Source organism: Prionailurus bengalensis, chromosome B3, assembly GCF_016509475.1.
Source record: "Prionailurus bengalensis isolate Pbe53 chromosome B3, Fcat_Pben_1.1_paternal_pri, whole genome shotgun sequence".
Taxonomy (NCBI): domain Eukaryota; kingdom Metazoa; phylum Chordata; class Mammalia; order Carnivora; family Felidae; genus Prionailurus; species Prionailurus bengalensis.
Window position 1 is genome coordinate 52,679,355 of NC_057355.1, and position 12,642 is coordinate 52,691,996.

Below are 12,642 nucleotides of genomic sequence, written 5' to 3' on the forward strand. Positions count from 1 at the left end.
ATACTCAGAATGTATAAAGAACTCCTATGGGGGCGCCTGGGTGGCTCAGTTGGTTAAGCATCCGACTTCAGCTCAGGTCATGATCTCATGGTCTATGAGTTCAAGCCCCTCATCAGGCTCTGTGCTGACAGCTCGGAACCTGAAGCCTGCTTCAGATTCTGTGTCTCCTTCTCTCTGACCCTCCCCTGTTCATGCTCTGTCTCTCTCTCAAAAGTAAATAAACATTAAAAAAATTTTTAGAATATATAAATAACTCCTACAAACAGCAATAAAAAAGATGAACCATCCATTGGAAAAAAAATAGGCAAAAACTTTAACTGATACTTCACAAGAGAAGTAAAACCAATTGCTACACAGTAAAGCATTCAATATTTTTAATCAAAAAAAATACAAATTAAAACCATACTGAGGTGCCATTTTACAGCTTCTAGTGTGGTAAAACAAAAAAGGCTGACAGCATTAAAATTAGGCAACATAAAAAATGTGAAGAAACTGGAAGTCATATACAAACCACCTTGGACAACTGTGTGGTGGTTTTTTAATAAAGTTCAACATACAGCTACCCTATAACTCAGTAATTCCACTCTTAGGTGTTTATCAAAAGAAATGGAAACATCTATCCATAAGAGACTTATAAAGGAAATATTCACAACAACTTTATTTCTAATAACCCAATCCTGGAAAAAAACCCAACCATCCATCAAGAACAGAACAGATAAAGAAATTAGGGTGTATTCATACAATGGAATACTAGTCTTCAATAAAAAAGAACCAAGCACCGATATACACAACAAAGATGAATCTCAAAAACATTATATTACAAGGGCGCCTGGGTGGTTTAGTTGGTTGAGCTTGATCTTGGCTCAGGTCACGGTCTTACGGTTCATGAGATGGAGCCCCATGTCTGGCTCTGGCTCTGTGCAGCCAGTGCGGAGCCTGCTTGAGATTCTCTGTATACCTCCCTCTCTCTCCCCCTCCCCTGTCCCCTATTCACTCGCTCTCTCCGAAGTCCCCTCTCAAAAAAACAAAAAAAATTTTATTACATTAAAGAAGCCAGACACACACAAAAAGCATATACTGTATGACCATTTATGTCAAGTCCAAGACTAAGCAAAACAAATCTACGGCATCAGAAATACAGTCAAAAGTGGTTGCCTCCACTGGAGGAGGGTAGGTGAGGGAAACTGGAAAGGATCATGAGGAAACTTTCTATAGTGATGAAAATGTTTTCTATCTTATTTTGGCTGAAGTTACAGTGTATAAAACTTTAGAACTCCTCGAACTGGACACGTAACATACGAATGTTCAGCATTTTACTGAATGTTAATTATACCTCAATAAAAATACAAAGTAGCACTCTGCTTCGATAAAAGCTAATGATTTTGTTTCAAATAAAATTCTAGAATACGACAGAATAGACACATACATTTTCAATTATTTGCCACTCTGGATTATTCACATCTCTATTACTGCCAATAACAACGGATTACAGACACATACAGGCAGATACATATAGTATACATGTTCATGTTTCATTTTTCATAAATAGCAAATCTAGTTTGGTTCTTCACAATTTCAATATGTACCTAATGGACTGTTAGAGGTCAAGCAGACTTTTCTGTTTTCTATAGCATTTTCCTCTCAATAAGATCTTATAGTTGTGTGAATCTGAGATAAAAATGAGAATAAATGGGGCAGCTGGCTGGCAGTGGAGCCTGCGACTCTTGATCTCAGGGGTTGTGGGTTCAGGACCCACGTTGGGTGTGGAGATTACTTAAAAGAATAAAATATATATATATTTTTTTTAATTTTAATATTTTTATTTATTTTTGAGAGAGAGACAAAGCATGAACAGGGGAGGGGCAGAGAGAGAGGCAGACACAGAACCTGAAGCAGCTGCAGGCTCTGAGATGTCAGCACACAGCCTGATGCGGGGCTTGAACCCATGAACCATGAGATCATGACTCAGATGCTCAACCAACTCAGTCACCCAGACACCCCTAAAATTTTTTTTTAAAGGAGTATAAGTGAGACATGTAAATCAAATGTCTTCAAGGAAAGTCACTGACAGAACAGTGCTTTAGCCATTATGACAGCCTCAAGTATTGCCCTCAACTATTTTAATCAAGACAGAGTCCACACACCACACATATTTAAATTTAAGAGCAATTGAAAAGCTTGATGAATAGTTTCCCAGCTAATTTGATCTTTAAAAGATAACAGAGCCTAAATAACAAGAGCTATTACATTAGCACATCAGACTGACACTTGAAAAGCCACAGAACCATTTTCTCCTATTGTTTTACTAGGTCCTCCTTGGTCTCTTTTTCTTCATCTTTTCCCCTCCCTCTTTTGGTCTCTTTCCAGGTGTATTTTTATCCCTTATTGCCTCTCACTCCCCTGCTATTGCTCTAAATGATTTTCATATAGCCAGCTCACCCCAGAATCCAAATAAATAAATTTACAAACTCTTACTGTATTCTATGTACGTTTGTCACACAACCAAATAGTACAGAGACTATAGCCTAGGGACAGTGATGGGAAGTGAGTTGAAAAAAAGGTGATTTCATTTGTTCTCCACCCCCACAACTGTAAAAGATCTCTCCTTAACACCCACTGCAGGCTTTTATTCGCTACACAGGGCTCATACAGTGCTCTGAACTATAAACAAGTACACGTGCCCAGTGTCAGAGAGAGTAAGCTCCCAGACAAAACCCAGGTCTTATATGTCTGTATTCACTAGAAGCCTATGACAGCGCCCTGCACAGGATGGGGCAAAACACGTATTTGTTGAATTAGTGAAATACTGAATTAATGGGAATGAAAACAGCTGAGGATGGATGAGGATGAGAGAGAAAAAAAGCTCAAAGTACACAGCAAAGAGAAAAGAAGAAGAGAGGAGGAAAAAAGGAGAAAGAATAGAAAAAACTTGTGAAGGCAATTATTTTTGTGAGAATGGAGAGGATTATTTTTAAAAATTTTGAGAACTGAGAAAAGCCATTGCTATGTATCTAGTATCACAGTAATCAGCACCAGTCATAAAACGTCCCATCCTTGATATTTAAAGTGTGAGGGGGCACCTGGGTAGCTCAGTCGGTTGAGTGTCCAACTCTGGCTCCGTTCACGATCTCAGAGTTTGTGAGTTCAATCAAGCCCCCACATCGGGCTTGCTGCTGTCGGCGCAGAGCCCACTTTCAGTCCTCTGTTCTCTCTCTCTCTCTCTCTCTCTCTCTCTCTCTCTCTCTCTCTGCCCCTCCCCCACTCACGCCCTCTCTTTAAAGAATAAAACATTAATAAATAAATATATACAGTGTGAGAGACTACAGCATTCCTTATGTGACATGCAGGGACCCTCCTTAAACCTACAAGATCCCGGGTCAGTTATGCATATTAAAGTCTGAGAGCACCACCCTACACCCTTCAAGTCCTTTCTGTTGTAGGGAACCTACGCTTTATTTAAATGGACCAGTAGCTGAGACTTGAAAAGTCTCTGAATAGAGTGAAAATCAATCATTGTAATGGGATGTGACCTGCACGTATTTAACTTTATGTATGTATTTACGTATTTAACTTTATGTATGTATTTAACTTTAGGTGAAGTTTTTAATTGCAAAATAATTTGGCCTGGAGGGTATACCACAAAACTTTTAAATTAGTCAAAAAATATGATTAAAGGAAACTGAGGGGCGCCTGGCTGGATCAGTTGGAAGATTATGCAACTCTTTATCTTGGGGTTGTAAGTTTGGGCCCATGTTGGGTGTAGAGATTACATAAAAAAATCTTAAAAAAAAAAAAAAAGAGGGCATCTGGATGGCTCAGTAGGTTAGGCATCAGACTTCAGATCAGGTCATGATCTTATGGTTTGTGACTCAGAGCTGCATCAGGCTCTCTGCTGTCAGCACAGAGCCAGCTTCCAATCCTCTGTCCCCCTCTCTTTGCCCCTCCCCAGCTCAACTCTCTCTCTCAAAAATAAATAAATTTAAAAATAATAAAAAAGAAAAAAGAAATTGAGCACTGGGACAGTAACATCCTAAGGAAATCATTTTTGTTCCTTCAGGCCTACCACAGGACTTGGAATGACAAATGTGGCCAATACTTCCTGAATGAAGAGAATAAATGAATTCTAAAAATCAGAGACATTTAGGGCTAGAATAATCTTGGGGTCACCTGGTCCGATAACCTCATTTTAAAGTTGAGCAAAGTCCGGACACCTGGCTGGCTCAGTAGGTACAGCATGCAATTCTTGACCTTCGGGTAGTGAGTTTGAGCCCCAAGTGAGGTGCAGAGATTACTTTAAAAAGTAAAATAAAGAGCAAATTAGGAATCCTGAGTGGTTGGAGAGCAAGCAGGCTAAAAGATTTAGAATATACTGGATCTTACATTTTAATTATCTTTTTGTTTCTTCGCTAGAAATGAGTTGGAAAGGGGATTTTAAATATTATAATAAAAGCACTGTGGACTCTGAAAGAAGTGGTAGGGTAAAATGTGCCAAAGACTAGGAGGAAGAGACTAGCAAAAGTAAATGAGGCTAGACAAAACTATTTTTCGAAGCCCGATATATTTTTTTGACAGGCCAATTAATTAATCAACCTAATCTGCCAAAAAATTAATCTGAAGGATTCTCAGAGAAAGAAACATGAGCTGCATGAAAATGTTACAACCCAAGGGAGGCTGCACATAACTAACTTAAATCTCCACAGGCTTATTTCCTGTTCAAGTATGACCTCCTGGGATAAATTTTACTGCAGTTCATTACCAGACGACTTTTGGTTTTAAGAGAAGCCAACGGCAAGTTGGAAATGAAATTCTTAACTAAAACATTAAAAAAAAAAAGTGGCTGTTTCCCATTTGTTTGTAATTAGATTGAAGGCTTGCAGAGGAAAGACACCAACCTCATAAGCAAAAATACAACGACCCAGTCACGTCCTCAAAACACATCAACACACAAACTTCACAGCCGGATACAGCTGTGCTGCGCAGGAGCCAGGAATTTATTTTAAGGCAAAGTAGATAGATCAAAACCGATGAATGCAAGACCAGCCAGATTTTAGTGCCCCCCCCCCCCAAGGGTGTGACCTAAGGTTTTTTTCTCTTCTTTCTTTCTAACTTTCAACTAGCAGAAGCCTTTGCAGGAGTCTGGGTGAGAACACCCTTTTACGAGGATCGTTCCCCCAGCTACGCCTGGGTGGAGTGGAAGGGGCGAGTAGGCACGGCGAGCTCGCACAGCTTCGACAGGCGCGGGCTCCGGCGGGAGGGGAAGGGGCCGGTCCCGAACCCGAGAAGGCTGGGCCCCCGAGTGATTCATCAGCAGCCGGGGGTTAACGCGCCTCCGGGCGACGCCCAGCGTGCCCCACGGCCCCGGACCGGGCCCGTTCGCCCCCCAAAACAGCACCCAACGCCTCCCCGCTCCCGGAGAGACCAGGAGGTAAGGAGGCCAGGGCTGGCGTCTGGAAGACAGAAACCTCTCCCTCCTCAGCCACCATGGCCGGTGCGACTCCCTGTCTGCGCCTGCAGATGGACTTCCTGGAAAGCACCGGGCCGAGCGTACCTGACTGGCACCCGCTGGAGCTGCTGACCTTCACAGACCCGCGGGGAAAGCCTGGCCTTCGTTTTCCAGCACCCGGCACCCGCCGGTCCGCCTGCGTCTGATTCTTGGGAGTTGCCGGATCCACTCGCCGGCTGCTGCCCCAATCCGACGGCTCTGTCCGTGCGGCCAGTTTCCCCCTCCGCTACGGACGCGCGTGCGCACTCCCCGGTCGCGGGGCATCCTGGGAGCTGTAGTTCGAGCGAGGAGAGCGACGCTCAGCGCTGATCCTGGTTTTTACAATCTGCAAGACGTTGGAAGTGGCTGCGGATAGCAAGTCTTCGTCCAGCCGGGGACAACAATCTTCACTAGTGGAAATATCTCCCCTTGACCCTCTGGGAGCTATAAACAGCAACTAGAGTCTCCTTGGTATAGAGTTCCACTTTGCTTTGACTAAAGAGGCACATGAGGCAGGGCTTATAGTTTGCCCTTGCTTGCTAATGCCAGCACGCGACATGGAGCCCTATAAACTCATCATGAAAAACTGATAGAAAAGTAAACAAAGGCGAAGGAAGAGAGGGGCATAAACCAAGCACATGTCATCTCAAGGGCGTTGTGGCCCTAGTAATTTCCTTAAACATACAACCAGGGATGATGTCGCAGCTATAGCCCCAATATTCCCAAGCAGTTTTGGCTCCAACCTACCTTCCCATATCAGCCTCAAGCTCTACACCAGATGGTGAAGCTCAGCTAATAGAAGTGGGAGAAAAAAGCAAGTGCTGTTCAAAGGAGGGTGCTGGGGCGGATGGGTAGCCTGGAGGGGAAGACGAAGAGAGTAGCAATACCTCAGAAGACAGTTCTGTGTGTTAGGAAATGACTGTCTTTTATGCAGGGCTCTGTGGAGAGAGAACGGCAATGGCCTTCCATTCATTCCCTTAGTCACTCATTGGTAGCTTTTCTGGCCTGCTCTTCATGACTAAACCATTCCCAGGAGTAATGCTTAGTTTTGATACGCCTTCTTTCGAGAATGCAGCCAGGGGTACCTGCTCAGTCGGTTAAGCGTCTGACTTGGTTTCTGCTCAGGTCCTGATCTCATGGTTTGTGAGTTTGAGCCCGCATCAGGCTCTGCACTGATAGTGTGGAGCCTGCTTGGGATTCTGTCTCCCTCTCTCTACTCCTCCCTGCTTGCTCTCTATCTCTCTCTCAAAACAAAAATAAACGTAAAAAAAAAAAAAAAAAAAAAGTAGCCAGGAAGAGGATGAAGTGCCTGCTTGAGGTACATTCCAGCCAAACCTATTGTGGAAACCAACTAATGGTTAAACCTTTCCTGTCATTTACTTCTGCCCTTGAGAGCAGGAAGCACCCTAGGTAAACACCCTGGAATTTTGTACAATAGTACACATTAATCCCTGAAATGAAGATCACTGATGATTTGGAGTTTTTAAGAAAAAAAAAAAACCTCCTAAATTGCGAATATTCTTAGAGGACCATCAACATTACACCTTGTGGTCATCGCATCGTATTCTCTATAGCATCTTAGTGTTTATCGACTTCTCAAATATTTTTGGAGATAACAGCTTTCTGAGAGCAACTTCCTACAGAATTCAGATTCAACTAATACATTTCTTGTGTACTTAATCCACACCAAGAACTGTAGCAGCACTAATATTTCATCCAATTCTCAAGATAACTCTACAAAGAATATATGAGTATACTCCATTTCTACAGATGAGAAAACTAAGACTCAGAAGAGTTAAGTAATTTTCACAAGAGCACACAACCAACAATTGGAGAGCCAGAAATAAAGCACAGATATCAATAATAGCCAAATTATGGAAAGAGCCCAGATGTCCATCAAGTGATGAATGGATAAAGAAGATGTAGTATGCATATATACAATGGAATACTACCCAGCAGTGAAAAAGAATGAAATCTTGCCATTTGCAACAACATGGATGGAACTGGAGGGTATTATGCTAAGTGAAATATGTCAGAGAAAGACAGATATCGTATGTTTTCACTCTTGTGGAATTTAAGAAACTTAACATAAGACCATGGGGGAAGGGAAAGAGAAAAAAATAGTTACAAACATAGAGGAAGGCAAATCATAAGAGGCTCTTAGAATCAGAGAACAAACTGAGGGTTGATGGGGTGGGGGAAGGGGGGAGGGGAAAATAGGTGATGGGCATTAAGGAGGGCACTTGTTGGGATGAGCACTGGGTGTTGTATGTAAATGATGAATCACAGGAATCTACTCCTGAAGCCAAGAGCACACTGTATACACTGTATGTTAGCTAACTTGACAATAAATTATAAAAGAAAAAAAAAAAGAAAGAAATGAAGCACAGATATTCTGACTCAAATTCTAGCATGCTTTCCATTGTTGATCAGACTGATGTGTCTCCTAAATCTCATCAAATTCTTTACGCTTCATCTTAGCCAAAAGGCCAAGAGTGATTCTCATCAACTTCTTTAAAGTAAGGTGATCTGTGACCATGTCCATGGTATATGAATAAAATTCTCTAACAGTCCAAGGAGATTGTACTCTAACTGGATGAGGTGACTTATTTGATCTGGATACATTTGATAGTTCTATATGTCATTATAAATTAACATATAGGTATTTCGACTTACCATCAAGTCTGTTGAGAATTCCTGCAACACCTCTGGGGCATTGCTCCTGGGGAAAGTGACAAAACGGAATTCCTGAACAAGCAAAACAGAGGGCTACAGCCATCCAGATATGGTTTGTTTTAAGAAGGCTTTTCCTCATGGGACGCCTAGGCGGATCAGTCGGGTAAACATCCGAGTCTTGATCTTGGCTCAGGTCATGATCTCACGGTTCATGATTTCGGCCCAAGCTGGGCCCCACGTTGGGCTCTGCACTGATGGTGTGGGGCCTGCTTGAAATTCTGTCTCTCCTTCTCTCTGTCCCTCCCCTGCTTGTGCTCTCTGGCACTCTCTCTCAAAGTAAATAAATAAACTTAAAACAAAAAAGAGTTTCACCTGCAATATGGCTTCTTTTACTTTTTTTTCTTTTTTTTAAGGCAGAAAGGGCTTTTAATTCGGTGTCTGACTGACTTAATGTACGACACATTCTCTTACTGATCTTCCAATATGGGGTGTCAATGTATTCAATGTATTTTCTGTTTTAACTAGCTATTCATTCCATTTATTTATTTATTTTTGAGAGACAGAGAGCATGTGCATGAGTGGGGAGCAGGGAGGGATGGAGAGAGAATGAATCTTTTTTCTTTAATGTTATTTTTTAGAGAAGGAGACAGAATGCGAGCAAGGAAGGGGCAGACACACACACACACACACACACACACACACACACACACACACAGAATACGAAGCAGTCTCCTGGCTTAGAGCTGTCAGCACAGCTGGACGCGGGGCTTGAACTCACAGACTGTGATGAGATCAGGACCTGAGCAGAAGTCAGATGCTTAAGTGACTTAGTCATCCAGGTGCCCCAAGAGAGAAGGAGTCGTAAGCAGATTCCACGCTCAGCCCAGAGCCCAATAAGGGGCTCAAGCTCATGACGGTGAGATCATGACCTGAGCTGAAATCAAGAGTCGAGGCTCAACCAAGCCACCCAGGTGCCCTGCTAGCTATTCATTTTAAAGTTTTCCTAACAAATATCTAAATACTATTTTAGTTGCTTTTTCTAAAATAATGTGATTTGGTGCTGGGGTTTGCTCCATTCTTCGGACAAATATTAATGTATTATAACCACAAGGTTTACAGACATGAATCTCCTAAACCCATGTGTACTAAATACTACACGTGGGACCAAAGGTGTTAAGAACAATACCCTAATATTGAATAAAACTGTGAAAAATTGAACCTTCCTAGCTGCTTCCACTTTTGCTACAATCCATTCCCTGAGGTTTGTCCGTCCTGCCAAGTATATTCCCACCTCAGTGTCTTTCTTTGCACTACACAGGAGGATACTTTTCCTCCCAAATACCCATGGCTCATGCCCTCATTTTTATGAAGGTTGTACTCAAGGTTCACCTCTGAAAGGCCTCCTCTGATCACCTTTCCTTGCCTTTCTCCCCTTTCCTTACTGTCTTCATAGCACTTCTCACTCCCTGATATCATCTTGCTTGTATACTTCGTATGAGCTCCTGGAGGACTTTGTGCTGTTTACTCCTGTATCCTTAACATCTCCAACAGTGTATGACACGGCACATTCAATAGACATTCAATAAATATTTGTAAGAAAAAAAAAGAATATTGAATCCTTCCCTCCCCCTCCTCTTCTCATTTTGGGACACAGAACAAGAGGGTTTGCCTCTAAGTGCCGGCCAGTGACGTGATGCAGGTATAAACACCAGCTTTGAGAGAGTTGGCTCCATACGACAAGACATAGTAAAGTTCATCCTGAAATGGAGGCAGAGCTAAGACTATACTTTATGGGTTGCCATTAGTAGCTTACAAGTTGGAAAGACACAATTCTTAAAGAGGAAAAAAAAAAAAAAGGAAAAACCTGAAAATTAGATTGACATAAGTAAGTGAAAAGATAAATCCACTGAAGGTCTGTGGTGGATTGAAATATTGTTGCCAAATATTTGCTCTCCTCTAAAGGACAGAACAGCCGTACCCACTGCTATGTGACGTGCAGTGCCTCCCTGTAGACATTGTCAGGCTTGGCTATGATCTAGTAACGTGTTTTTCCGTCTTTCTTCATACAGATGTTGTCATATTGTAATCCCAAAGTTTACAAACATGGATGGACCTTGTTTCGGCCAATGAAATGTGAATGGAAGAGACAACAGGACAGCTCTGAGTGGAATTCAAGAGTCACTGGTGTTTCCCATTAGCATGCTTCCTCTTTCTCTCCACCAAGAAAATGACATGTCCCAAACAGAGGCTGATCCTTCTGCCGGGGTTGTAGAATGAGAAGTTACATAGATCAGTGTCTCGGCCAAACACAGGTACTGACATGCAATGTGACAAGAAGTAAATTGACATTTAGGTTTGCTTGCCACTGGAGACTGACTTAGCCAGAGTGGACTGCTACAGGGTCCATTCAGTGCAAGGCAATAGAAATGGAAGTAGTATGGCACCCCTCCCCCACACAGTTAATCCAACTCTGCATAATGGAAAACAGTAAGGTCAGCATACTGCAGAGAACAAATCTGAGACTGTTAGGTAAAATATATGAATAAAGGACAGAATATGGTTCCTATTAGTTTTCAGGGTTTGGTCAGAGTAAACATGATTGATAAAATGACACTGTAACTCTTCTTAATGTAGTATAAGCCCTAATTACTGTTTTCTTTAAACTTCCAGCCAGAATAACTCATAAAGTATGTCACGCTGAATCAGCATATGCAAATCAATGTCAGCAGCAATTCTCTTGTTATCAAAGGGCTCCTTTAGGAAATAGTTTCCTTGATACACTTAAGTATTTTTTTTAAATATGTATTTTATAGGAGAGATGAGAAATCTTAAGCTAAAGATGTAAATATTCATACGTTTACAAATAAACTTGAAAGTAAAAGGTAAGGATTTCATTCTGGGAGCTTGGAGTTGGTTAAAGTGGGAGGTAGGAATCAGAGAAGACAAACACCATGGTTGGGACATACAATTTCATAGAAAGGATTCAAGCAAACTCTTCAGCTTGAAATGTCCTTAACTATCACCCACCTCTGTCTGTTAGAAGCCTCCTCATGTTTCATTGTCCTCTCAAATGCCTCTTTATCACTCAAACTTCCCTAACGCCATCTGGAATTAATATTGCTGTTTCTCCTATTTTCATACCCTATTATGCCTTCACTGGGATGCACTGAATACATACTTCAGCCAAATACCAAAGAACTGAGAACTAAAATTTTCAGTTGAAGCCAAGGTTGCTGACAAATATCAGTATCAAAGAATAAACTTCTAGAATACACAAATAAATCTCAAATTTTATGCCAAAAGTTAAATTATTATTTTAATATTATTACCTAAAATGTCAGTTCTAAAATTGTAAAGTTTAACATTGTAGTATAGGAACAATTTTTTCCCAGTACTGTCAGCTGTTAGACTCCTACAGACACTGTAGAGTCAAATTCAGCTGATTTAAGAGGATAAAGAAGATCCAGGCCCTAAAAGGAATTAAATAAGAGTTAAATTCTGGTTTTAAATTATAAATGCAAGTTATACCAAACACTTCTACAAAGAACAGTTATGATATGATGTAACTTCTACCTATTCTTATATTATTTTTTAAAAAAGTTCTTCTAATGTTTATTTTTGAGAGAGAGAGAGCATGAGCAGGGAAGGGGCAGAGAGAGAGGGAGACATAGAATCTGAAGCAGCCTCCAGGCTCTGAGTTGTCAGCACAGAGCCTGATGCGGGGCTCCAATCCATGAACCATGAGATCATGACCTGAGCTGAAGTTGGACGCTTAACTGACTGAGCCACCCACATGTCCCTGTATTATTTAAATTTTTATAAACATTTGTTGACTAAAAAAAATATGCTGTTCTTCCCAAGTTATCTAGCTAATGCATTCTCTCTTTATATTTGTAGTTATTGTCAACTAATTTCTGTTTATTTACCTACTTGAAATTTCCTTAAAAAATTTTTTTAAATAATATTTATTTATTTTGGGAGAGCACAAGCAGGGGAGGGGCAGAGACAGGGGGACAGAGGATCCAAAGCAGGCTCTGTGCTGACAGGCTGACAGCAGAGAGCCGGATGTGGGGCTGGAACTCAGGAACCATGAGATTGAGTTGAATGGAAGTTGGACACTCAACCGAGTCACCCAGATGCCCGTACCCTACCTACGTGAAAGTTCTTAATAAATTTTTAATAATTTTGAATTGATTTTTAACTTAGTTTTGAACATAAAATAAACCTTTCACAATCAGCAATTATTATACATTTTATTTATCCAGGAATTAGTATACATTTATACTTTGATAGAATTTCAACAAATAAATAATATAGAGATTTCTCACCTATATTATATCTAGAACACCTGTCTGTTTCTGGAAATGAATATTCATATAATAATAGCAAATATAAATTACATATTTTGTTTATATCAGTGACACTGTTGACTGATTAGATATAAGAACAACCCTTATAAACACATAAACACTTACCATGCTAAA

General features: G+C 41.0%; 1 protein-coding gene across 1 annotated transcript in view; it reads right to left on the reverse strand.

Moving 5' to 3' along the window:
- TMOD3 (tropomodulin 3) overlaps window positions 1-5,749 on the reverse strand; it is an 80,390-nt gene extending 74,641 nt beyond the window's left edge. The window contains exon 1 of the mRNA XM_043555418.1: window positions 5,549-5,749. The gene's annotated coding sequence lies outside the window, so the exon portion shown is untranslated. The remainder of the gene's footprint in view (window positions 1-5,548) is intronic.
- Between the last annotated feature and the right edge of the window lie 6,893 nt (window positions 5,750-12,642).